The 26,357-nt window shown below is 47.7% G+C and overlaps 2 long non-coding RNA genes across 2 annotated transcripts; both read right to left on the reverse strand.

The window, feature by feature from the left end:
* Positions 1 to 616: 616 nt before the first annotated feature.
* Positions 617 to 7,029, reverse strand: LOC117702686 (uncharacterized). The gene is made up of 3 exons (XR_004606094.2): positions 6,955 to 7,029; positions 1,451 to 1,575; positions 617 to 982 (listed from the first exon to the last, which is right to left on the reverse strand). It is a non-coding gene; the product is annotated as an uncharacterized LOC117702686 (long non-coding RNA).
* A 2,621-nt stretch (positions 7,030 to 9,650) lies between these two features.
* On the reverse strand, positions 9,651 to 15,484 carry LOC143441452 (uncharacterized). The gene is made up of 2 exons (XR_013108853.1): positions 15,133 to 15,484; positions 9,651 to 11,100 (listed from the first exon to the last, which is right to left on the reverse strand). It is a non-coding gene; the product is annotated as an uncharacterized LOC143441452 (long non-coding RNA).
* Between the last annotated feature and the right edge of the window lie 10,873 nt (positions 15,485 to 26,357).

The following is a 26,357-nucleotide window of genomic DNA, read 5'->3' on the forward strand; positions in this document are numbered from 1 at the left end:
AATGAGCTGAAACCACTCTCTTTTGACCTCAAGAATGGGGAGCCTCCTGGTTCTTTTCAAGTCCCAAGCATCCAGCAGTGTAATGCCCTAGCCCCTTTCACATGCCAAGCCAAAGTCATTTCTCTTTGAAGATACTTAGATTTAGAAAAAGAAAACAATTATCCAGGTGGCCTATGAAGAATGAATGGGATGATGGACAGTCCCAGCATTGTAGGAGCCAGGACAGACAGGGACAAGCCTGCAAGAGGCATCCATGTGCACCATGGTGGTGGTGGTGGTGATGGGGGTGGGTGGGTGATGGTGATGGTGGGAGTGGGGGTGGGGGTGGGGGTGGTAGAGGTGGTGGTGGTGGTGGTCAGTTTCACCAAGAAATCCAGGCTTGGGTTGATCTCTCTGTGCTCTTTACTATTGATACAGCCGGTGGGTGTCTAGCATCCAGAGTGGGCATGTGCCTCTGGAGAGTACCCACAGGAGCCAGAAGGCCAGGCAGGAAAATGGAATTCTGTTGACTGAGCTCACAGTACAGCATGCAGCAGTGCCCCCCCCCCCCCCCCCCGCCAAGAAGGCAGCTGACCATAGTGTCCTTGACCTTGTGTCCACTGGGGACACCTGGACCTCTCTCACCTGGGGGTTGCTGGCTTCCGATGACAGTTTCCTGGGTAGTCAGAAGTTCACACTCTGGAAGCAGAGGCTAGCCCACTGCTGGTCCTGCATTCCATCACAGTGGGACCTAGAGCAAGCTTCATCTTCTTTTTTTTTTGGTTTTTCGAGACAGGGTTTCTCTGTGTAGCCCTGGCTGTCCTGGAACTCACTCTGTAGACCAGGCTGGCCTTGAACTCAGAAATCCGCCTGCCTCTGCCTCCCAAGTGCTGGGATTAAAGGCATGCGCCACCACTGCCCGGCACAAGCTTCATCTTCTTAGTCTTCTCTTAAATTAAACATTATTTTCTCCTGAAGCCTGAGCATCCACTGAAACGTGTGCCTGTTGAGATACAGTGATGAGATCTAGGGGGTGCCCAACAAGTAGGAACCCACAGAGCTCTAGTCTGAAGGGAAAGGCTAGAGAAAAGCACACTCCCCAGAGTACCCTGTGCCAAGGGAGGGAAGACCCTGGGGGGGAGGGGGGGAGAGGATCGAGTGGTTAAGGAAAGGGAGGAACAAATCACCAAGGTCTCTACTAAAGAGATCCTGTCAGTTGCTGGCCTCTGCTTCAGTCAGGCAATATGCAAGTTTGTAACCTGAACTGAACTATTCAAGAAGACAGAACCAAGGCTCAGGCTGCCAGGCCAAGGCTGAGTTCAGCAGCATTCCTTCCTCCAGCCTCCCCATTAATACGTGTCAGCACAGCCTTCTGGGAACATCAGTTTCATAAGTGGCTTATTCAAAAGATCCCAGTTCATCCCCGCCATGGGGGTAGTCATCTGGGAAAAAGCTCAGGATGGATTCCTACCTTTCTCCTCCTCGCATGAAGATGAATTCCAGAGAAATCAGACCTTAAAACTGCAATTGTAAAAACATTAGGAAAATGAGATACAGAGGCTCTCGTCTGCATCTGTGGATCCAAACAACTGTGGACTGGAAAAAAAAAAAAAAGTTCAGAATGAAATCATGTCTCTACTGAACATTTGGCCATGATGCCCTAAACAATACAGTTTAACAACAATTTGCATAGCATTTACATTATTATATTCAACATTATAAATAATCCAGGGGTGAGATATGCGCAGGTTATATGCTAATGTTGCCCTTTTTTTAAACAAAAGATTTGAAAATCTGAGGATTTTACTGTCTGCAGGATAGCTCCTGGAACAATGTCCCACAGACAGCAATAGGTAATTATAGATGGGTAGAAATGATTTTTTTTTATTAAGCACATATATGCTTGCATAATCCAGTCCTGGAAGATGGTGGTTGCCCCTGGAGAGAAGGGAGAAGATGGAGAGGGCATTTTATCTTTGATTACATTAACATGCAAATGTGAAGAGGGGTGGTGGCTTGCTTTTACATTTACTTATTTAGCGTGTACATCTATGTGTGCAAGCCCACACCACAGTGCACATGTGGAGGTCAGAAGAGTTCCATCTTCTGGTCATTAGGCTCTGGGAGGGACAACTGCCTTTACCAGCTGGGCCATCTTGTCCCAGCGGCCCCATATATAACTAACTTCTTCATAGCATTACATCGGGTAGGTTGTCTGTGGATAAATTCAATCCCTTAAGTCAGAACCACGAGAATCCTAAAAGTGTCATAACCTACTAGCAAGAACCCCCATGGCATTTGCAGGAACATGGCCATCCAGAGTAGAGTCAGTCTGAGCTTGGTGTTGTCTCTGGCAAAATGACCTTACCAACACACACACACACACACACAGAGGGAGCCATCCCTAGCCAGGAGCCAGAGATTTCTGAGAGAAGAGAGAAATTAAATGAGGTGCCTTTCTTGGGAAAGGAGGCAGGACCACATGATTCAGGAAACACTGGGGCTGAATGGAGAGCCCCTTCCTCCCAAAAGGCTCCAAGCTTAGGAGAGATGCTGGGTCCCCACCAGGATAAAAGCAGACCCATCAATCCCTTTTCAGCCTCCTCCAGCCCCACCTTGCACTTCCTTGGAGAACTGAGCGTGCCCACCAGTGGATCTTCCCAAAGGCATTAAATCAAGTTGGCATAGCCAAGAGCGCCCTGCAAGCTCCCCAAGCCTCCGCTTCCGGGGTTTTCCTTCGTGCCTTACCCACGTGTTTCTCTTGGAAATTTTCAACTTTTTTCTTTTCAAAGTTAAGGGGAAAGGAATTTTTCCAGACCTCAAAGACGTTGGCTCAGCTGTACTGGGGGTGGGGGTGGGGGTGGAGTGGATAAGAAGAACTAAGGAGCTGCTGGGAATGGGGGCAGGGGACAGCATGAGACTCCAAGAGCCGGGTGCAGGCCCCACACCCCCACCCACCTCCACACCGAGCCTCCTGAGCTGCCCGCTCCTCCTGGACCTGGTGTGTCTGTGGCCCAGTCGCCTAGGCCTTGGTTACCCCTTAACCACCTCATTATTCCTTGGTCTCCTTTCAGCCCAGCATAACAAACACACAGGTCCAAAAATCTGCTGCCAGAGCAGAGACTGGGTGAGTGGAGGACTGGGGTCGATGCTACAGCTTGGAAGTGAAGGGAATCCATCTTCTCTCCCTTTTCTTGCCCCTTGGCTCAGCTCTACCCCTTTCCGGCTACACCAGGAACAAACTGGAGTAATAAAAAAAAAAAAAAAAAAAAAAAAAAAAAAAAAAAAAAAAAAAAAAAAAAAAAAACAACTTTCTGGGTCCACCTTTAAGTGAAGAAACTACTCCCACATCTGGATCCACTGGATAGCCTGGCTTCTTGGAGTCCTCAGAGCCTGTGTCCAAGCCTTCTTGCTCGGCCCCCACTTTCTCCACGTTGTCCTCTTCCTCCCACAGCCTGTTGGCTTTCTGCCAAACCACTTCTTTCCTGGCTCTAAACTTTCTTTGGGGGTGAGGGGGGTGGGGGGGATGAAATCAGCACTTGGGGAGCTGGAAGGGGGGTAGAAACAGCTGCTTTTAACAAACTGGGATGGAGGAGGGAGGCCCGACATCTGGATCTGGGTGGAAAGGCTGAAGTCTGGTAAGACACACAGCTCACATACACAGGGTTCTACAGGCACACAAACAAGACACTATGCATTAGACTCGGGAATACTTGGAATATGTATTAACCTCCCTGGTTGCAGATTTCCCCCTTCACCTTAGAGATACGAGAACAAAACATTTCTCTTTTCTCTTCCCTCTCCCACATGCTTGGGACATGAGAGAATGATGGGGGTCTATGGTATTGTTCCCCGAGGTGATGTTGCTGGGCTTAGCCAGACTCTACCACAGATTACAAACCTAGTTGTTGCTTTTCCCCCAGAGGAGCCAGAGAACTGGATTTTTACATGAAAAATGCCTGAGACTTAAATGTTGACAACTAACTCAGAAGCTGAAGACACTGGGCAGTCAGCCTAACATTGGCCAAGCAGAGGATGTCTGGGGGTGAAGCAGGAATAGGGGTCAGCTACTGAGATTTTGCGTCCTGAGGAAGGACTGATGCCAGAACTGGCCCAGGGCAGACTGTGTTATCACCCCATCCTGCTCCTTGGACCCTTCTTTGCCACTGATGCCCCCTTGGTTCTTCCCAGAGCTGAAGCTCTTCTCTTCCTGTAGTGTGTGGCTGGGGCTCTTCCCAACACTTTTGGAGTCACCTTGCATGAGGGGACAGTATGTTGGTTAATTTGATTGACAGTTTGATTGGATTAAGTAACACCTGGGGGCTGGCTCAGAGATGGCTCAGTGGTTAAGAGTGGTTGCTGGTCTTGCAGTTCGGGACCCAAGCACCCAGTTCAAGTAGCTTACATCCACCTGTAAGTCCAGATCCAGATCTGACAACCTTCTGGGCTCTACACCTGAACACACACACACCTGAATAAAAATAAATATTTAAAAAACTAAACTAACTAAAAACACCCAACTGTAAACCAAAATAAACCCTTCCTCCTTAGTGTTGTTTCTGGGAAGATATTTGGTGGCAGTAAAGAGGAAGGTAACTAATACAGTGGACCTTCTCCTCCCTGGCCTGACATCCTATGCCAACAGCTTAGGCAAGGGTTTGACCTTGTAGCTCCCTTAAAAGTCTTGTAAAGGTGTCTCTCGCACCTCCTGAGACTTGCTGAATTCACCCTCTGGAGACTTTGCCTCGGCTCCCTCTTAGCTTGGTCTCCTCCCTACTCTGAACTGCTTCTTTCGTTTCCCCCTGAAAACACTCCCTTAATAAATCACAGGCGCACAAGGTCTCATTCCAGGATCCATTCCGAGACCCAGCCAAGGATGGGGTCAACTCCTACTACAGAAGAAAAACAAAAAAGACACAACTACGTACCTCAGAGGACACAGGCTATAAAAGACCTCATCTGTTAGAGGGTATTGGCTGAGAATCAACTTAGGATGCCTGGCTCCTTCATTTGGACCCTCTGCTCTCCTACCTGACCCCTATCTTTGCATGACAGCTCTCCATAAACTTGGAACTGTTCACAAATATCTTCCCACTCTTCCTCAACTATTTGGCAGTCATTGTGTGTCTGACCCTGACTCATCCCAGATTCAGTAAATTCTAGACCACTTATCCCAATGGCTGGCACAGCTAAACTGAAGTCATGTCGTAAGTGAAATGTTCATGGAGTGTCATGAGTGGGCCCGAAAGGATCCGTTATCCTGGTTCTAGGAACACAAATGCAGTCTGGTGGGTACAAGGCTTGGAACCCCAGGGGACCTAGATGAAAATAAACTGGGTCTACAGAGATGGACAGACAAGAGATTTGAAGGGAATGGGTACCACAGTCCGAGTCAAGTTTCTGATGCTTGTTACCAAAAGCATCCTGACACTTGCCAAAGATTCTCAAACTGTAACTGTGGCCTTTGGAAATCCATGGAAGCCCCAGGTTGGAAGGGAAGTGCAGTGGGAGCAGAGGCTGGTTCTCTGTGGCTGGTGAGGGCCGAGAGAAGAAGAGTAAGTGGAGAGAGGTGAGGTGACTAACATAAGCAAGGAAGCCTGTTGTCAGAAAGGACTAGAAACTCTTCCCTACCTGGGCTACATTCAACAACTACAACAGCAAAAGTCTGAAACAAACAAACAAGGAAGAAGCAGGTGCTATGCAAATGACTTGTAAAGGGACCTGAGATCCTGGCCCAGTGATTTTGAGTGCATGTCATTTTGTAGCTCATTCTTGGGAACCTTTTCTCTTTCTTAATAAGCGGTCTCTATTTTTATTACCTATGTGTGATTTTTTTTGTTGCTGTTATTGTTGTTCCTTTTGTTTTGGTTTTGCTTTGTCCTGGGTCACAAGATCCTGGAAATCTCAGTGGTTACACCCCACCCTGGACTCAGATCTTCACCATACAACAAAGTGTGTCCACGGAGTCAAATGCTTCTCCGGGAAAACTAGCCTTACCATTATCATGAGTGTCCCTTGCTGGTTTCCCAGACTTTATCTGTTACCAGTGTCATGGCATAATAAACCCACCATCCAGTGCTTCATCTCCCTCAAGGGACTTCCTTCCATCTGGTTAGAGGGACCAAGCTGACTGTGCTGCACGGGTGATGGGAGGCTATGTCCTAAGTCAGATGGGTTGGAACAAATCTCTCTGGGGAAAAAAAAATATATCTTCTCTTTCTTTTTCTTTTCTCCTTTTCTTTCTTCCTTTTTTTTTTTTGTTTTTCTTCCTTTCTTTTTTCATTTTCTTATTTATTTATTTGACAGGTAACGCCAATGCAGAGCTGAAGAAGCTAGGCTTGGGAAACACTGACACAAGGCCTCAGACCACAATGACTTAGAATGTCTAAGCCTCAGAAATCCAAACGCTGGGGGCTTCTACCAATCCTGGAGGCCTGTACATCAAGAATTCATGTGGTCAGCCAGACAGCAGCCTATGAGTAAGACTAACCAACCCATCACACTAAGGTGTCTCCACGGCAGGCTGAGGGAGCAGGGTTCAAGTGCAGTATATGTTGGGGGGTGAGGGTGGGGAGGAGAAGTTGCTGCAACAAAGAGCAAACAGAGGGGTGACACACTAGAGCTCTTCCTAGCAATCAGAAGGGAGTTGGACTCTCAGCTGCCATCCCTAAGAAGTCCTGCTCTGTCTGGTTTCCGGGGTCTCAGAGTAGAGTCATCTGGGGAGGCTTCGGGGTGGTGGGTTGCTTTTCGTTTGTTTTTAGTCACAATTCCTGTGAGCTTACATTGTGAGACTGGGCCAGCCTGTGCTGGGGACTGCTAAACACCGGCCACGCGCCTCACTGTGTGGGAAACCCTGCCCTTCCTGATTTCTCAGATCCCTCAGGTCCCTCTGAGCCTACAGGTTCAAGATCTCTTTGCACAAGTTCAGCTGTGGATAGAAACCCTGAGAAAACACCCATGTAGCTAGAGACAAACCTGTTCGTCGCCGGGGCTGCAGCTGGTGGAGGTTTGAGAAATGAATTCTTTTGGCCTTAATTCAGCTGCTTGTGCTCCCGTGACACAAACTGAGCTCAACCCACATTTTCCTTAGAAAGAAATGGGGTGGGGGTAGGGGGGAGGGTAGGAGCATCAAGCATATTTTCGGAGGTTTAATTTCCTTCCAGTGTCCTTAAGAAATCCCCCTAAAGCTTACGCTGACTCAACCCCAGGCCTAGCAGTAGCATCAAAGACTTTTAAATTGAGACCCAGGGTGAGTTAGCTAAAGTAAATAAAACCCAGAGGAGGAAAATTAAAAGACAGTATCAGAAAAACCAAGTCTCTACCAAAAAACAAAAAAAGAAGGAAGCTGGTTGGGGGAGGAAACCTGGAGAGGGAAGGATACAAATTCCAAGAGTTTAAATGCAAGGAACGAAGGAATTAGCACTGACAGATTTAGCAAATAAAAATGCTCCGTGCCTGGTTCGATTTGTATTTTAAACGACAAATAATTTTTATTGTCTGCCATACAATATTTCAGACATTCTTTGATCAAATATTTCATGCAATAAACTTATGGTAAAATGTTATTCATTGCCCGTCTGAAAGTCAAATTTAACTGGACACCCTTAATCGTGCGTTAAAATTTTCGGTCAGCTAGTTAAAACACCCTTAACCCTTGCATTAGGCTGGTCGGCTTTGCTTCCCTGGGGGCTTTCTAGTCGTTTATACAGATGTCCCCTGCCTTGCTGGGTATATTTGGCCTCTGGGAATTTACTTCGGAGGGGAACTACCCAGAGAAGCTGAAAGGAACGTGGAATACAAAGACGAGACTGCTAGAGGTGGTCCATGCGTGGAGGTTAAGTGGAGCTAGTAGTATCCTTGAGCCTTCTATCACCACAATCTGGCCACAGGAGCAGCCCTGCTCAGCGAGAGGAATTCCAGCGCTGGCCCCTCCCCGCGGTGAGCTAAGGATTTAGGGATGACTACAGGAGGGTGGAGAGCTGCCACGTTCCAGTCTTGGAGTAGCGCGCAGAAGGGGAGCACACACACACACACACACACACACACACACACACACACACACACACTCCTGCTCACATCCCTGATATGCTCCTGTCTGGTCTCCTCGCTTCCCTCTGCCCTCCCAGGCCTTGTCCTCCGTTCTGGCTCCCCACCTCCCGCCCCTCCAAATAAGGAAGCAGGGCTTTGCGACCGCCTGGCGAAGATGCTGGGTCTGGTCCCCGCCCCCAGGCCGAATCCAGCTGTCAGCGACGAGGCTGGGGGGTGGGGTGGGGGAGCGGATCCCGCGGCCGGGGTAGCGATCCAACCCTGCGGCTCGGGGCGCAGCGCGGGCCCTGGGTGCTCCAAGGCACCTGCAGGACATCTGCGTCAAGGTCGAGGTGAGAACCAGGCTCTCAGGGCTGCCCGGAACGTTTCTCTTCGCTCCACCGGCCCCAGCAAAGGCGGAAGATGACGTGGCGAATTGAGGAAGCGCCACATCTCGGACCCAGACGTTCCACTCCCAGGAACTGACCCAAAGGAAATAATCCAGTCCAAGAAAGAGAGAATATCCGGGAATAAAGCAACTCATGGGAAATGGTTTAACGAACCTCTGCATATAAGTGCTATGGAATGCTCTATTTCGTGCGACATTTAGGTGATCACTTATCAGGACCCTGTCAGCATCTGGGGACACAGAAAGGGTAGAGGGTTCTCCCCTTTCCCCCCGAGGGTTCACAGGGGGAAAACAGTAGACTTTAGAACCAGGATGCACTGAATCTGAGCACCCGTGTGTGTCCTCATCTGTAAAACGCGACACCTCATAGAGAAGCAACGAGGGTCCCGGCTGGTATCTGCCACTAGGTGAGAAGTCTAAGCACCTACCAACAATCCTGAGGTGCCATAATAAAAGATGTATAAGTTATTAAGTATACACAGAACTGTAAGTGCCGTAGCTGAAGCTGCATACGCTTGAAAACACAGGAGGGATGTGCTTAATTATGCCTGGGTGGCGGTGGCACCAAAGAAGCCCCGAGGAAACTCAAGCTGGGCCCTGAAGGATGTGTAGAAGTTTTCTGGGTAGACAAGAAGTGAAAAGACTTTGCAGGTAAAGCAAGCCTAGGGCCTAGAGAGAGGGCAGAAGGAGCAGGGAGATTCCAAAAGCTACTCCTAAGTGTCTTGTGGGGAAGGAACACATTTCCAGCTGCACAGTTATTCTTCTGCCTCAGCTGCACAAGTGCCAGACCAGGACCTCACCGCTTAAGGGTGACACTCCTTCCCTAGGCCTTGGCTCCACCCATCAAAGAAACTCCTCTAGGCTCCTCTGTGTATCCAGGAGAGGTTCCAGTCAGGTGATATCAACCCCTGGATGCTCCAAGGCCAATATTGGACAGGAAGGTTCTAGGTCGTTTTCTTCCTTTTCCCATGATTCTTGGCAGTAGTGTAAACCTACTCACAGAGCTCTTTAAATAGAGATTGGGAAGAATAAGAGGGATCCAAAGCCAAGTGAAAGTCCCCTGTGTTCTTGAAAGAAAGGGTGTGCTGGCAACTTAATCCTAACAGTCAATAACAGTGCATATCCAGCACCAAGCATATACCAGCTCCGTTAACTAGCTGTCCGTATCCCTTAGCTATATTGGGGGCTGTTTGTTTGCTTTTGTTGTTGGTTGGTTGGTTGGATTTTTGTTTCTCTCTCTCTCTCTCTCTCTCTCTCTCTCTCTCTCTCTCTCTCTCTCTCTCTCTCTCTCTCTGTGTGTGTGTGTGTGTGTGTGTGCTAGGATAGAAGCCAGGGTCCTGTACATTGTAGGCAGATGCTCTACTACTGAGCTACAACAACCCCATATATGTTTCACAGTCACCCAGCTAGTAATGATACCTCTGAGATTCAAACTTGAGCTGTTTGCCTTGCTCCAGAGACCATGCCTTACTCCTGGATCATGCTACTACAGAACAGAAAAGAGACTATTGGGTGGCGAGCAAGAAGGCAGGGCTTATGAAATTCTTGATTTAACTGGTAAAACTGTCACAAACTCTTAAGGGGCCATAGCTTCAAACCACGGTGCTCTGAGAAACCATCTAAGCCGCCTCCCAAGGCAGCCTTGCTTGTCCGTTTCAATATTGCATAGGGCTGTTGCACAAAACCACAGCTGCCCCATGCAAGGAGCTGAATGCAGGGAACTGGATGTGCTTCCAATTGTTGAGGAGCTGAAGTGTAGGTGTGATGGCTGGAAGTCAGTCACCACCAGGCCTGGACAGGAGAGGACAGCAGAAGGTAGATGTACCTGAGCCAGTGATCTGAAGTCACCAGCAGGAACCAGAGTCACAACAGAGTTGCCACTACTGCCTGAGACACCACTGAAAGCAGAAGATGAGAAAAAACATCCTGATGTCCCCAGTGTCCACTCTTAAGCTTTCCACTCATGACCAACCCTGCCTGGCAGCCAAAGCCAAGGGAGCCCTCTGCAATATAGAACAGAAAGAGGAAAGTGGCAGGGGATGGGGGAGTAGGGTTGTGACTGAGACACAAAAGCAGACAGAAAAGGGACAGCCACCAATCGCACCCAGACAACTACCCTGATAATGGTTGGTTTCATGCCATTTTAGAGCCAGGGACATGGATGCTTGGACTGGATGCTTGTGTCAGCAAAGTGAGGTGGGTCTCAGGTTAGACCCAGCTCTACATGTCTGTCTCCATAGCTTGGGCAAGACTAGAGGGACTCAAGAACACCAGGAACAAGACGAAAAGAAATCCTTGAGATTCAAAGAGGAGCAAAGTCCTGTGGTATGGCAGCATTTGTGTCTCTTCTGAGCCTCAAGTCACTGCAGTACCCCAGAGAGGAAAATTCTATCAAGCAATTGCCCAGGATTCTTGCTTTGAGGACAAAGGATAATTTTTATCTTCTTTGTGTCTGTAGACTTTTTAGATTTTGGGGATTTGTTGTTGTTGTTGTTGTTGTTGTTGTTGTTGTTGTTGTTGTTTTAACAAGGAGCATACATTGCTCTGTTGGTCATCTTTAGGCAGTAACAAACTGGTGCTGGGCCCCAAATGAAGAACTCAGCAGGAAAAAGTTGAGGCAGAAAGATGCTGACAATAGGCTGTACCTACCAGCACAGATGGCTCGTCACTGGGCTATCATCTGCTCCCTAGAAAGAGAACAAAACCAGGTCTGACATGATCCCAGGATCTAGGCTGTTCTTCAATAACTCACACATATGTGTGTAAACATATGCTTGCATTCTTACAATCATACATAAACACGTGTATATGTGCTTACAAGCCAGCCCACAGTGCATGTGTGTATAAACTCACAAAAACACACAGAAGCACATTATCATGTGTATAAACCTATATATCCACACGTATCCACATATATACACAAGATATATATTGTAACCATTATAAACATCACACACAAAGACTTGCCCTGTTTCACTTTTTAAATGACACTTTGAGATGGGAGTGCTTTCAAGCTTAGAGTGTTTGCCTAGCTTATGGAAACCCTGGATTCCACTCCCAGAACCACAACCAATCAATCCCTCATCAATAAACAGATAGATGATAGATAGATAGATAGATAGATAGATAGATAGATAGATAGATAGATAACTTGTCAAAAGCTTTCCTGACTTAACCATCTCACAAGGTTCCTCCCCTGGATGCTTCCCAAAGATTGTGAGCCTTCTATGGGACCCAGAACATGTTCTGAAGGTGCAACCCCAGAATAGGCTCCAAAGAGTACTTCTCTCTCTCCGTATGAACTGGGAGGCCCTCCTGTCCCCTCAGTTAGCAAGGGATCACAGTACTGGGAACCCAGTGTCCAAAAGGCTTGCCCAGAGCTTCTTCTAAACCTACCAGTTCTCCCAGTGCCCAGCTCTAGGAGTAGCTTCAGTTTGTCCAGACTCTGGAAGAAACCCAATAAAATCTACAGATCTGGGGTGTTTGGATGAAGTCATTGTACCTCTCTAAGCCTCGGTTTCCTCTCTGTGGCAGGAGGAACCCTCAACTCTAACCAGGGGTTGTATACAGCATGCATTAGGAGCCTCCTGATTCTACATATGGCTGGAGAGAAATTTAATTCCAAGAATGGCATGCTTCCAAAATTCTTGGAATTATTTATTGCCAGGCTTTCATGGGCATTGCCACCATAAATACATTTGTAGCTTCCTTCACCAGAGAACCCAGATGGTCCAGGGACAAAAGGAACTCACACATATGCACTCACCCCACCCTCCAGCTTAGCTACAGCCCAGTGGTGTGCCAAAAACATCTGCCCCACATGAATTTCCATACTGAGCAATGGAGAGTACAGAATAGGGGCAGACAGCTGTGAACTGCAGGCCTCTGGAGTGGTCTCAGACAGGAAGGAAGGAACCGGCAGGTACCCTGCCTGCAGGTGCAGAAATGGGACCACATGAATGGACAGGGCAAACCAAAGATAGGTCCATGACTTTCTAGCACTAAGGATGGGGACCTGTTTAAGATGAACTAGGTAATTCCCAATGAGGGAGAAGGATGTCCCAGCAGGCAGTGATGGACTTAAGGGGTTAATTATTAAGAGCAATAACTTTTCCATATCACAGAATGGGTGGGGACAGGAAAGCATCATGAAATGACCTGCATTTGACATTTCTTAAACAATCTCTGATGTCCTTGAGGATAAATCTGCGGTGACGGTGACTCCAGGTTGCCCAGGTAAGGAAAGTCCTGCCCAGCTTGAAGCCCTGCAGTGCCCCTCTCCATCAAGGAAGGAGATGATCAGACAAGGACACATCCATGTAGATGATTCCATAGACTATTCTAGAAGGTGCCTTGCAGGCCCAATAGCTATTTCTGACAGTCCCAAAGGGTAGCCAACTAGCTGTTGTCTGCAAGCCAATCATAAACAAGCTGCCTCAGTATGAGCTAGAACTGGACCCAGGAGTGAATTGGAGGTTAAAGGCAATGCCTTCCTGCTGGATCAGGATCCCGTCCAGTGATTTCTGCATGGATAAGCCATCAGGGAAAACCAGCACAAATAAGTCCACATCATATCTAGTCAGTGATAAAATAAGCAAAGATGCTTGGAGCAAGCCACAAGCAGCCTTTCTCTGCCTCACTTTGAAGTATGACGAGGACCAAGGCAGCTCACCCTACAGAGTCCTGCCTCAGGATACCTCACCTGAGCAACAGAGGTTGCTGCAGGAGCTGAGCACTGCAGTCAGCATTTGCATTTTGAACAGCAGACTCCATTGTTTAACCACGTTTACATGTTTCCTTTGGTCAGCCATTGAAGTCAGAGCCAGCTCTACTGGACTGCCTCACTCGCAGGTGGTCCTTGCTGGCACTGGGGATTGCTAGACACAGAATGTGTTAGGAGCCAGAAACTCAAGGAAATGAATGACATTCTCTGCTTTGTGCTCTTTGCTGCATGTTTGGTTTACTCCTAAGTCTGGTCTGGCCTCAGCCTGCTTTTCTTGGGCCTCCCCCACACGTCTGGAGGCGCCGCCAGCTTGTCTGGGGTCTGGCTGGTCCAAGATAGGCTCTGATAGCTTCCCTGTCTTTTCATCCTCCAGCAGGCTGGCTGAGGCAGGTTACATGGAAACCTGTTGGGCCTCTTGGGCTGTAGGCTTGCCTCTGCCACATTCTGTTAGCCCAGTCATAAGGGATGCAGCTTCAAGAAGTAGGAAATAGACTCCATCTGTCCCTCAGAAGAAGGGTTGCATTTGAATTATGAGCCTGGGGTGGTGCTACACACCTGTAAGCTATACCAGTGAGGCTAAGGAGGAAGGGTCATGGGTTCAAGGCTGGCCTGTGCTACAATAAAAACCCTGTCAGAAAAAGAGAAAGGAGAGAGGGAGGGAGGGAGGGAGGGAGGGAGGGAGGGAGGGAGGGAGGGAGGGAGAGCAAGGGAGCTTGTTTGACCCTCAGGAAAATAGGTATAAGCATTGCTGCTAACAATCTACCAGAGAGTTTATGGGCATCTGCCCTCTAGGGAAGATTCAACTGTAAATTGCCATAGAAAAAGTCCTCTGAAACTTCATCTGTAAAATTATGACCATCAAAGTTACATAGTGAGAACATTCAGATACATTCAGCCCTTGGCATCTGGGAGGCATTAGTTACCGGACCTCCCGAATGCAAGACGTCCAAATGCAGGAATGCTGAAAACTCTTAATGTAAATGATAGCGGTGCCTGCTGGGATAGCAGCAAAGGCATTTACCCTCTGTAGAACGCAACCTACAAACCAGAATTCAAACCCTGTAATTGACACGGTTGTCCTCTGACAGCCTCTGATGCTTATGCTGTCACCTGCATGAGTACACACACACACAAACACACACACACACACACACTCACATTATTAAAACGGTGAAGTCCTTACATATAATCTACATTCAACCTCCATATTTTAATCCATCTCTAGATGACTCATTTCACCTAGTCCAATGTCAATGCTGTGAAAATAGTCACTAAACTGTACTGTTTGGAGGGAAATGACAAGAAAAACGTCTCTATGTATTTGGTACAGATCTTTTTAATCCTCGGTTGCTGGGATCTGTGGATACAGAGGCACACTGTCTGCTTCCATGACTATCCCGGTAATTGGAGTTCGCAGAATCCCATCAGAAAAACAGCCAAGGCCAAATAGTTCAATAGTGAATTAACGCAAAATAGCCTTGCTAAAAGATGACAGACGATCTAGAAACCTGAACCGGAGGACTTAGCAACCCAGAAATTGCAATTTGCTCGAAACTGCTGCTTCCTTGGGCTGAAGGCACAAAGGAGAAGGGAGTAGTATCTCCACTGGAACCTGGAGCGGAGGAGGAGGAGGAGGAGGAGGAGGAGGAGGAGGAGGAGGAGGAGGAGGAGGAGGAGGAGGAGGAGGAGGAGGAGGAGGAGGATGAGGAGGAGGAGGAGGAGGAGGAGGAGGAGGAGGAGGAGGAGGAGGAGGAGGAGGAGGAGGAGGAGGAGGAGGAGGAGGAGGAGGAGGAGGAGGAGGAGGAGGAGGAGGAGGAGGAGGAGGAGGAGGAGGAGGAGGAGGAGGAGGAGGAGGAGGAGGAGGAGGAGGAGGAGGAGGAGGAGGAGGAGGAGGAGGAGGAGGAGGAGGAGGAGGAGGAGGAGGAGGAGGAGGAGGAGGAGGAGGAGGAGGAGGAGGAGGAGGAGACCACCGCCCTCAGCGGAGAGGGTTACCCACCTCCCACCTCGGCTTCTCCCTTTCTCGGAGCGCCAATCTTCTGCTACTGTCTCCCATTGGCTGCACCCACCAGGAAAACAGTGAGTGGGGGATTCTGGGAAATGTAGTCCACAGAGTTCGGGGCCCTGCGAGCAGGCAGAGTAGTATCCTTACTCCCAACCTATGGAGAGAAATATCAAGTTCACTGTCTCCACTGCCTACCTAAAACAGGAGACTAGCTCCGCCAAGGCCTTTAAGTATGAGATCCAGGCCTCAACAGAGCGAAGAGCAGCAAGGAAAAAGGATGTGATGGGCTGTTCCCAACAGAAGAGAGCAACCATGGAAAGACTTAAAGGTTAGAAAATGACCGGTGACCTGGAGAACTGGTTGGCTGCCCCTCCTCCAACCCCAACCCCCGCCCTGCCCCGCACAGCAGTTCCTGAGCGATCTGATCTGGAACTTAGCTCTAGCAGAGGAACTGACGGCTGCTGCAGTGCTGTCTTAGGTACAAACCCCATGCTTTAGGTAGATTGTTTCAGTCTATCCGGTCACAGTCTTCTACGCTAAGCACCGAAGATGTTCCTATATATAACACCCAGGAAAAGTTTTATGGTGAAAAAACAGAAAACGCACCAGGTGTCCATAAATAACAGAACAAAGATCCCGAAACTGAAAAATGATAACATCACCAAAGTTCTGCGCATATGCATATTATCTACAGATTAGATAGATAGATATGTGAATATGAATACATATATTATACGCACATACATTATATTTATGTACACACACATATATAAACTGTGGCACCATCAGAGTGTGATACCATCACTACAGCCACGTTATCACAATGGGTACCTAGTGATGGAACCAAATTTGCACACACCTCCATCTGTAGCATGCCAGGTTTGTAGCTCTCCTGGTTTGTGTCTTTAAACTTGTGGGAAATAGTCGAGGGTGAAGGGAGGTAGAACTGTCTCATCTTGCCCCATGTTATGCAGAGTATCAGAGGGGTTGGGTCATTTACTCAAGGTCACCCAGCTGGATGAAGAGAAACCACAGGCCTCCCCCAGAGCAGCCACAAGGCCGTTTCAAGAGCTGCTTCCCCTGATCTAGAGAACCCTTTTGCCACCAGAGAGTTTCGACAGCTCAAACCTAGATGGCAGAATGGGTGGAGTTTGAGATTTTCACATATTCTTTCCCAGGTTACAAGCAAGGATGCTCCAGCCCAAAGTAGGGGTATATCATGTCTATTTTAAGGTCCGGGTGTCTTTCTCTTCCCCATCCTCAATACGTTAGGATGTTTTTGTTCAACCAAAACAATAAAATCATTTTTCGGGGGAAGAAAAATAGGTAACTCAGCAGTTTCCTGCTCTTGCCTGCACATTTCCTGGAAAAGACGCCCAGAGTCTTCATTGGTGGGGGTGGGGCAGTTCCCAACCCCAGGCATGATGACACAGGCAAAGTCAAAGACCAGGCCAGGTCAGCTTAGCTCCGGTCTGATGAGTGTCCACATCCTGTGTGACTCTTCGGTCAGATCTCTCTGGCACCTTCCCTATTGTCCCAGCAAGAGCATAAAGCTTCTCTTTCTTAGTAAAGAAGAAAGATTTCTTCTTTATTATAGTTGCTTTCTCCACACCCACCTGTCAGCAATTTAAACACATCAGGGTTCCTGCTGGCTCTTTAGGGTATGGTAAGAATCTTCCAGAACACAGCTGCTGTGGGGGCCAATTGTGCTGACAGCTGGAGTCCTTGTCTGCAATTATTAGACAGAAGAGAACGAGCTGCCATCTTTACTTCACTCTGAGATGGGTAATCCAGCCAGAAGCTAAACTCCTAATAAATGCAAGGGTGGGCTAGGCATGGTGACACACACCTCTAATCTCAGCACTAGAAGGCAGAGGCAGTAGGATTTCTGTTGAAGACCCCCATACTCAGGAGACCCTTCCTCAAGCCTCAGGAAATCGCGACCACCCAAAGATCACAAGAAACCATACCTGGATGCAATCAGCAGAGGTTTATTAGGGGAGGAGCCGGCGGTCAAAAAACGACAAGCTCTTTAGCTCCAAGAGCAGGGTTTTTGGCTAACTTCCTAGAATCCCCTTTGTTTGGCTAAGACGAGGTGCAGAGCACTGAGGTCTCCCACAGTGGAGCCTGCCTGGGTTCTGCTGGCTCTCAGGAAAGCAGGCCCATTCCTGTGTTTCTCCTCCATGGCGAGACAGTATCCATTAGGCTAACATGTGCTGCTCCAAGCTGCAGAAGTGCTTGGAATGTTAAAAATGGTTGCTAAGATAAAAAGTAATCAAATGTGCACATCACAACTGCATTGAGGACACTTTGCGTTGTGCTCACATTCCCTTAAATATTGTTCCCAAAGGTGTTCAGCCCCTCCAGCTGGAACTCTGGGAAGAGGCTGACACAGTTTTGTGAAAAAGACAAGAGGGGTAGAGGGGGTGGCGGGAGGGAAAGCAGCCTTCAGTTCTGAGTTCTGTAAGGCGAAAAATCTACACATATTTCATAAAATGGCCTTTATAATTTTTCACTCTACACTGTGAGTTCCAGGCCAGTTGATGTATATATATCTCAAGAGCCGGGACAGCCAGGACTACTACCCTGTCTCAAAAAACAAATAATAAATGTAAGGATGGTTTATCAGCTAGCTTCTGCTTTGGAAACAACAGTAACCACAAAATGCAATCATTTAGTGGTTAGAACATATAGCTTACAATTGGCCTTGCAGGTTGGGCTTGCCTGGGTGACTTCTTGGCTCCCAGCTGGCTTACTTGGTTATCTTTGGCCTGTTGCTGAGCTCCTGTGGACTAGCTGGTCTGGGACTGCTGTGAGAAGTGGTGCATCTCTGCCTCCCTCACGGTGTGGCTCTCTGCAGGATGCTGTAAGCATGGTAGTCTGGGCTTCCTACAGGAGAACTGGTGGAAGTTCAGAGCCTAAGAGAAGGACAGTAAGAGGCAGGGCCTCTGGAGATCCAGGCTTAGAGCTTCCTGAAGTCACTCCTTCCCTCTTCTGACTCCAGTCAATGAAAGGACAGGCCCAGTTCTTTATCAAAGTCAAGTTCCCAAGAAGTATTAGACATAGGGAGCAGAGAAGGAGTGTCAGCAGGTCTATGTGAGAAGGCGTTCCCCGACTCCCATTCTAACTCTTTCTGTAAGAAAGTAAGGGCTTTGGAAGAGAATCCTGTCCCACCGAGAGAGAGAGAGAGAGAGAGAGAGAGAGAGAGAGAGAGAGAGAGAGAAGAAAGAGGTTAGAATTGAATATTCTCTCCAAGGATTTACACCTACTAAGTGCAAACATTTTTTTTTAAGGATTTACTTATATGATTACACTGTAGCTGTCTTCAGACACACATCAGAAGAGGGCATCAGACCCCATTACAGATGGTTGTGAGCCACCATGTGGTTGCTGGGAATTGAACTCAGGACCTCTGGAAGAGCAGTCACTGCTCTTAACTGCTGAGCCATCTCTCCAGCCCCAAGTGCAAACAAACATTTAAGATCCAGGAACCAGGAAAAACAAGCTGGTTTACTAGCTCTGTCTCAAGAGAGCCTGCTATAAATCACCTTTATAAATCATCAGATGATTGATAAATGACATGTAAATCATTCTAGCTTGACACTGCCCATGGTGGGAATATTTATACCACGGGATTTGTCTGGCTCAATGCATCAGGTGCTTTTTTTTCTCCCAGACAGCTGTTTTCCCAGCATACCAGTGCCTGCAAACCAAACCAATATTACCTCCTTTAAATGAGTAAGCAAGATGGCTCAATATACCATGAAAAAAAAATTGTAACCCATCAATGAGATATGATGATGTCAACTCAGAGTGAACTGAGATGAACTGAGCATGGAGCATCTCAGGAAAAAGAACTCAGGGTCCCCACAGGGTAAAAATGAGGACACACATCACAAGGAGGTAGCCTTTTGTAGCCTTGGAGAAATAAAGGCAGCCACAGCCAAAAGTGAGATAGGCACTTGCCTCTGGGAACAGGACAGGTAAAGACGGTGGAGGTTCTCAGGCCTCAGATTTCATTACGTGAGAATGAAACTCTGGCTTCATGTGACAGAGAACCCTATCCCAAAAGTGGTTTAATTTTAGTCAGTCTTTAAAGCCTAAGGCACCCAGAGTTTATAGGATCTCCCCAGTTTGGCGCTAAGAAAGCCAAGGAACATCCATGACACGCTGTACACAAGAAGCCAGTTCAGACACTGCGTGCAGCTCTGTGCTCTATCCAGCCCTTCCCATCAGCACTTGCTCAGAATCTCAGAGAACAAGTACATGTGTTTCCCTGGGTTTCTTTCTCTTCCCGTCTTGGGGAAATAGCTTGCATCTGGATTTGACCTGAGCTCCCCCATGTACTGTGTGAGCTTGACCCTGCTGCTTAATCTTTCCTACTTTCCAACCCAGAAAAAATGGAGCAAAGCAAGAATCAGAGTTGCAAGAATTCAGGAGGAGATGGTGGCTGAATCAAAATTGGATCCCGGGTGACAGACAGCCTGGGAGAAATGGCACTATGGTGGGATGATGATATGGTGGTGGTGGTGATGGTGATGATAGTGATGGTGGTGGTGGTGGTGGTGATGATGATGGTGATGTGTGTGTGTGCATCTGTGCACTCATATACACAGATGCAAATGTAAAAATGAATGTGGAGACTTGTGCTGGGAAACGCCTCCCTGGGCCTCTGACTGTTTTCTCTGAGAAACAAGGCCTCTCTCTCCTTTAGGCTTGGGTGGACAAGATGGCTGGGGTGGGAACAGGATCCAGGCAGCCTGGACCTTGTGGAGACAGCTGTGACCATGTTGACTGCTTCTGGCCACACCCACACTGAAATAAAGAATCTCTGCAGGTGGTTGCCCCATCCCCCAGCCTACACCCACAGGTGGGACTGAAACTGTAGGGCCATCTATGGGGAAATGGTCTCTTCCGGACATGACCCCTCGGGGATCAAGGGACCAGTTCTCAGGTCGCCACTGGGGAAGGGTTGACATGGAAGTCCCCTAGGTCAGTGATCTAAGCAAATATTTGTCAGATCAATGTTCAAGGCTCATCTATTAACTGCAAACCGTAAGTGTTACAGCATCAGGTTCATGAACAGCAGCAAGCTGTCCCTGAATGTCTTTCCCTGGGTACCCAGGAAATATATATACCTGGGGTCCACTGGTTCTCCACACCACACTCTTGACCTGGAGCTCTCTGCTTTGCCCATAGAACCCCGGTGGTCTGGTACCCATTTTTATCTTCTCCCAGAAAGAGCCTGCTCTTATGCTCTCTCCTTTCCCATATACACCCTGGGCAGGCATCTCATGAGGACCAGACATCCTTCTTGCAGATAACCCCTCTTCCTGCCCACCAAAAGAGCCCAGGAGTGAGGCAGGGAGCTGGACCAGACCTACAGAGTTCCTGGCCCCCTTTTTGAAAGCCACTGAGTGTGTCCCAGAGCCCAGATCAAGGCAGCCCTGCTGAGTGCTCTGCTCCAGTTGCTGGAGGGCTAAAAATAACCACGCACTGCCAAACATCCTCCAAGGCCCAGGGGAGCCTACTGGGGAAATGGTTATGCAGCACCTTGGCTATTAAAAGGCACAGTCAGAATCAGCCAGCTTCCTAGGTGTCCGCTGTGCCCTTTGTCCCCAGCTCTGCAATCTGCTCATGAGCTCTGGGCTTTCCTGCCCTGCCTCACCCTGATGGTTCTCTCCTCCCCAGGCTGGATCCGTCTCACTCCTGGTGAAAGCACAGGTTGCCCACTAAGCTTTCACGGCTGCCAAAACAGTATCTTGCTTGCAAAAATGCAGTGGGTAGTGTAGAGCTTGCCTCAGCCAAGCTACAGCTAACTTGAAGGTGGAAAACCAGCATCCTATAGTGGACTCTAGCTCACCAGCTTCCGCTCAAGGCAAGCTCTGACAGCCTGTGTCCACCAGTCTTAACTCTACCAGGGCCTCCATCCATTGGGTCTGATGAAAAAAATATAAACCTGGAGCGGGGGTGGGGGCTCCTAATCCCTCAGTAAATGATCTTAGAGAAATTATGGGGATGTGAACGTACACCCAGGAACATCCCATCCCAAGTTGGGAATACTGATATGGTTAGAAGCCAAGCACTGAACCAAACCGGGAAATGGAGAGAAGAATAAGAAGACTAGAGCCGGGGGTGTGGCTCAGCTGTCCAGCACTTGGCTAGGAAAACCCTGGGGTCCATCCTCAGTACTGGGAAGCAGGGAGGGAGAGAAGGGGGTAGAGGGAGAGAAAGAAAAACAGAAAGACAAAGAGACAGAGAAAGAGGAAGGGAAGGGAAGAGGAAGAAGGGAGGGGAGGGAAGTAGCACCTGCCACTAAGCCTGACAACCTAAGTTTCATAACTGCACCTGCTGGCCAGCCTCCCTCACCACCTGGAAAGGGAGGAGGAAGAGAGGGGAGGGAAGAGAAGGAGAGTGGAGGGAAGGGAGGGAGACGGAAAAGAACTTTTTCCTAACAAGATTCAATGGTGCCTGACTTTAATCTCAGCACTAAGGAAGCAAAAGCAAGTGGATCTCTATGAGTTTGAGGCCAGCCCAGTAGAGCTCCATACTAGAAAGGTCTACGTAATGAGACCATGTCTCAAAAACAAAACAATACGTAAGTATTTCAAAATAGCTTTTTAAACAACCATATACATTAAATAAATAAACAAATAAACAAATGAATAGATAGAAGATAGAAGATAGATAGATAGATAGATAGATAGATAGATAGATAGAGGAACTTCCTCTTTCCTCTTGCTGTGTAGCACAGAGCTTGAAACAACACATACCCTGTGTCACCATTTCTATGAGGCTAGCTGGGCTTGGGCCTCTTCTGGGTGTGCAAAGTATTGTGGGACTGTGGTCAGTTGAACAGGGAGGAATCTGCTTCCAGGTTGATTCAGGCTGTTGGCCGGGTTCAGTTTCTTTTCTAAGTTTCTGACAGGCTTTGGGGCTGGAGGCTTCCTTTAGCCTCCAGGACCACCTACAGCTCCTGGCCTAGTACCCTCTCACTAGGAACTGTCAGTGCAGCAAGCAGTTAGCTTCTGTCAGCAGAGTGGAATAGTTATAAAGTCTTCCCAGACGGATGCTCGTATGATATGAAAGATGAGATCTCATAGTCTTGCTCCTTTCTGGAAGCAAGCCACAGATTTGACCCACAATCAAGAGGTAGGTCAATGGTAAGACGGTAAGAAGAGACTCAACGTCTCCAGTGCACCCTACATTTTCTTTTGGTCTCTTCTTACCTAAACAATAAAGTTCTTCCTGTCTCCCTGACCCAGTCCTCACCCAGCCTTATTGTCTTCTAGTCCTTAACACCACACCCCCTGCAGTGTGTTCCATTCTCTCCAGCCAATTGTCTTTCTGTCCTTTGAAAACATAAGCTACCAGAACAGTTCCTGGTTCTAGAACACACTCAATAACCATTTGCCGAACAAATGAGTTCATAATTGACTTCAGAAGATGGGCTGAGTGCTGGAAAGGGGGCTTGGCGATTAAGGGCACTTGTTATTCTTGCAGGAGACCTGGGTTTGGTTCCCAGCACCAGGGTGGTACACAGGCACACATGCAGGTGAAACCTTATACACATAAAACAAATTAATCTAAAAATAAAAAGATGGTTGGACAATAGACTTGCTTGGACTACACAATTAGAACACGGCAGAAAGAAACACAGGTAAGTGGGGGCCCACCTCTTCTTCTGCCTTGATGGGATTTTAAGGATATAATGATAACACAGCGATTGCACATACTCATGTCCATATCAATACAGCTACAAAAGATAGAAGATCAAAGTAGCCAAGATACTCACCACCCCAGGTGTATTCTTAATTCTGTGTGTTGAGATCATTCAAAAGTTCCCTCTACTGTCTTCTTTAAAACGACCAATCTGGTGCTGGAGAGATGGCTCAGTGGTTAAGAGTAGTTAAGGTCCTGAGTTCAATTCCCAACAACCACATGGTGGCTCACAACCACCTGTAATGGCATCCGATGCCCTCCTCTGATATGTGTCTGAAGAGATCAACAATGTACTCGCATACATAAAATAAATAGATCTTAAGAAACAAAAACAAACTAGCTGATTTGTAGTGGATAACAGGGTGATTGCCCCCTGTGTGTGCCGCAGGACTCTGAACACTGGTTTTACTCCCTCTGCACCTGCTGGCCAGCCTTGCTCTGTCTCCTCCACCACCTGGCAATCACTGCTGTGTTCTCTATTTTTTAATTACATTTTATTTACTTAGTGTATGGAGGAGCTATCCCACCGGCCCTGTTTTCAGTTCTTAGGGCTGGTGAGATAGTTCAGAGGGTAAAGTGCCTGCCATTAACCTGACAACTTGAGTTTGATATCTGGGACCCTCGTGGTGGGGAGAGAGAACTGACTCCACCAAGCTGTCCTCTGATCTCCTCCACACATGTACCACATGTGACCCACAGACACATACAAAATAAGTAAATAAATACAAAAAAATGAAAATAAAGAGAAACTTTTAGTTTTCATATATAAATGGGAACATGTCATCATTATGTGCATGTTTTATTTCATTCAAGACAATATTGTCTGGTTCCATTTCTATTGCTGCCCAGTGACAGACAGAACTATATTCTTTTCCTGTCTTGTTAATATTTACTATGTATATCTGCTACATTGTCTTCATCTGCTCACCTGCTGATGGATACTTAGGTTAATTCCATATCTTGGCAAGTGTGAACAGTGCTTCCATACATACAAGAATGTATGTGTCTCCTCCACATACTGGGTTCAATATCGTTGGACATACAACCAAGAATGAGGTAATTGATCACATAATGTTTTTTAAGGAAAGTTTGATTTAGTACGTGTATTGCAGGTAACAGGGAACACGCCACAGAGCACAAGTGGAGGTCAGAGGACAGCTGGCAGGAGTCAGTTCTCTCCTTCTACCTTGTGGGTTTCTTTGTGTAGCCCTGGCTGTCTGGAATTCACTCTGTAGACCAAACTGGACTGGAACTCACAGAGCACCCTCTGCCTCTGGAGTACTGGGATTAGAGGTGGGCGCCACCATGCCTGGCTCATTCACCTATTTTTAATGGATTATTAAGTTTTTTGCTGGTGAGTTTGAGTTCCTTATATATCCTGGAACTTAATCCCTTGTCAGATAAAAATGGTTTGCAAACATTTTCTTCTGTTCTAGCAACTGACTCTGTTCCCTTTGCTGGGTGGAAAGCTTTCAATTTACTGCAGTCCTGCCTTTCTGCTTTGGCTTCTGTTCGTTGTGCTTTTAAGGCCACATCCACATGCCTGATTCCCCCGACCCCGACCCCCACCCCAGGTCAACACCATTTAGTGCCTCTCATATGCTTCCCTCCAGTAGTTTCATAGCTTCCAGTCTGAGCTCTACATTTTCAATCCATTTTGAGCTACTTTGCCCATGATGAGAGATAAGAATCTAGTTTCTTTCTTCCACCTATGGACCCCCAATAGTCCTAGAACCAGTCACTGAGCAGACTGCTTACTCTTCAGTGAGTGAGTTTATGGATGTGCAGACCTGTCTCCTGCTTCTCTATTCTATTGGACTGTGTGTTGGTTTCCATTCCAGCACTGTGCTATTTTTCTGTAGGCTTTGAAGCTAGACACTGTAACACCTCCAACTCTTTTTCCCAGGATCACTTTGCCTATTCAAGTCTTCTGAAATCCCATACATACTTTTGAGTGACTTTGTAAAGAGCGCCATTGTGTCTTGATGTGAACTGCATCCCATCAATAAGCTGCTTTGTTGTCTTCCCAGGCAAGATGGTGCTGTTCAGTGATGGGAGGAGCAGGGGACCATGGAATTGTGTTGAGTTGACCCAGTCCAGTGGACCTGAGCCAAGTGATGATCAGCTAGAGTGGCTATCCAGCAGGAAGAGTTTGAGAGAGATAGGCAGGGGAACCGGAAATGGATTGTGCAGTCGGTACTTCTAAGGACAGAGGAGGTCACGGGGTTAAGTGAGAGAGAAGAGAATCAGGAATGTGCAGCAAGGAGAAGGGATACCTCTGGGAGAAAGGAAAAGGTGTGGGTACCAACGGAAGAGATCCAGGGAGAAAGGCAGGTCCTGCTCAGTGCCAGTGAGAGGCCAAGCTAGTGCAACATGAACTGACAGGATTAAGTGACTAGAAATCAACAGTGACCACAGCATCTCAGGGGAGCAGATGTGTCCCCATCCACAAGAAGCCACACAAAAATGCCAATCGCTCCTTCAACAAAGAGCCAAGAATAGATTTAGTGGTAAGGAAGGAAGGGTGGACCAGAGACTGGTAAAGGAGATTCTGGAATGGATACAAGTTTCTGGTCCTGCAGTGCAACCCAGCAAACATACCAAACACAGCAGCTGCCCCTGTCACAGACACCGTCCATGATTGTCAGTGGATGTCTGAAATATTGCTAGTGCCAATCCCTGTTCACCGTGTTTCTCCCCACACACATACACGTGCCTCTGATGAAGTTTATTCATAAACTCTGCACAGTGGGAGATAACAACAAATTATAACAGAGTAGAACAATTATAAAAATATGCTGAAATAAAATCTCCAGATCACAACTCTTGCCCTTGAGAACTGTTGTTAGGTAAAGACACACAGCGCTGCAGTTCTGCAGCAGGGAATCTGATAGGCAAGTCAGCCAGAGTGGCTAACGTGTGGGCAGTGCACACAGCACGGATCCATTGAGCGAAGAGGTGTTTACATTCCAGGTGGGGTGGAGCAGGAGCTGGAGGATTTCATCAGAGCAACATGCAACTTTAAACTTCTGAATTGTTTATTCTGGAGTTTTCTATGTAATGCTTTGGGACCACAGTGGACCACCCTGAAACAGCAGAAACTGAAACTGCAGATAGAAGAGAGCTGCTATATTTTCTTCTCTCACTTGAGCCAACAGTACCAACAGAGAGACACAGTGGGGGCAGAAGAGACAGAGGCTGTGTCTGGCTCCCCTGAACTTACCCCAAACCTGAAACTTTGAAGGGAATGTCAGTGGGAGTTAGAGCTTTCTGGGCTCCTAGACAGAAGAAAAACACATTCTCCCTGGGCTTTCATTCTGTCTTCATCCATTACAGCTTGTAGCAGATGATGCTGTCTCAAATGGCCCCAGTAGCCCCTTCTCCCTCCTTTTATACAATCAGATAAGAGCCTCACTGAGAAGTGCAGTCTGTGTCCCTTCACCCTGAATGTGGGCAGAGTTCTACCACCCCCTCAGCAGGTAAGAGTCTAGTATACA

This window comes from Arvicanthis niloticus, chromosome 2 (genome assembly GCF_011762505.2).
Source record: "Arvicanthis niloticus isolate mArvNil1 chromosome 2, mArvNil1.pat.X, whole genome shotgun sequence".
Lineage (NCBI taxonomy): Eukaryota > Metazoa > Chordata > Mammalia > Rodentia > Muridae > Arvicanthis > Arvicanthis niloticus.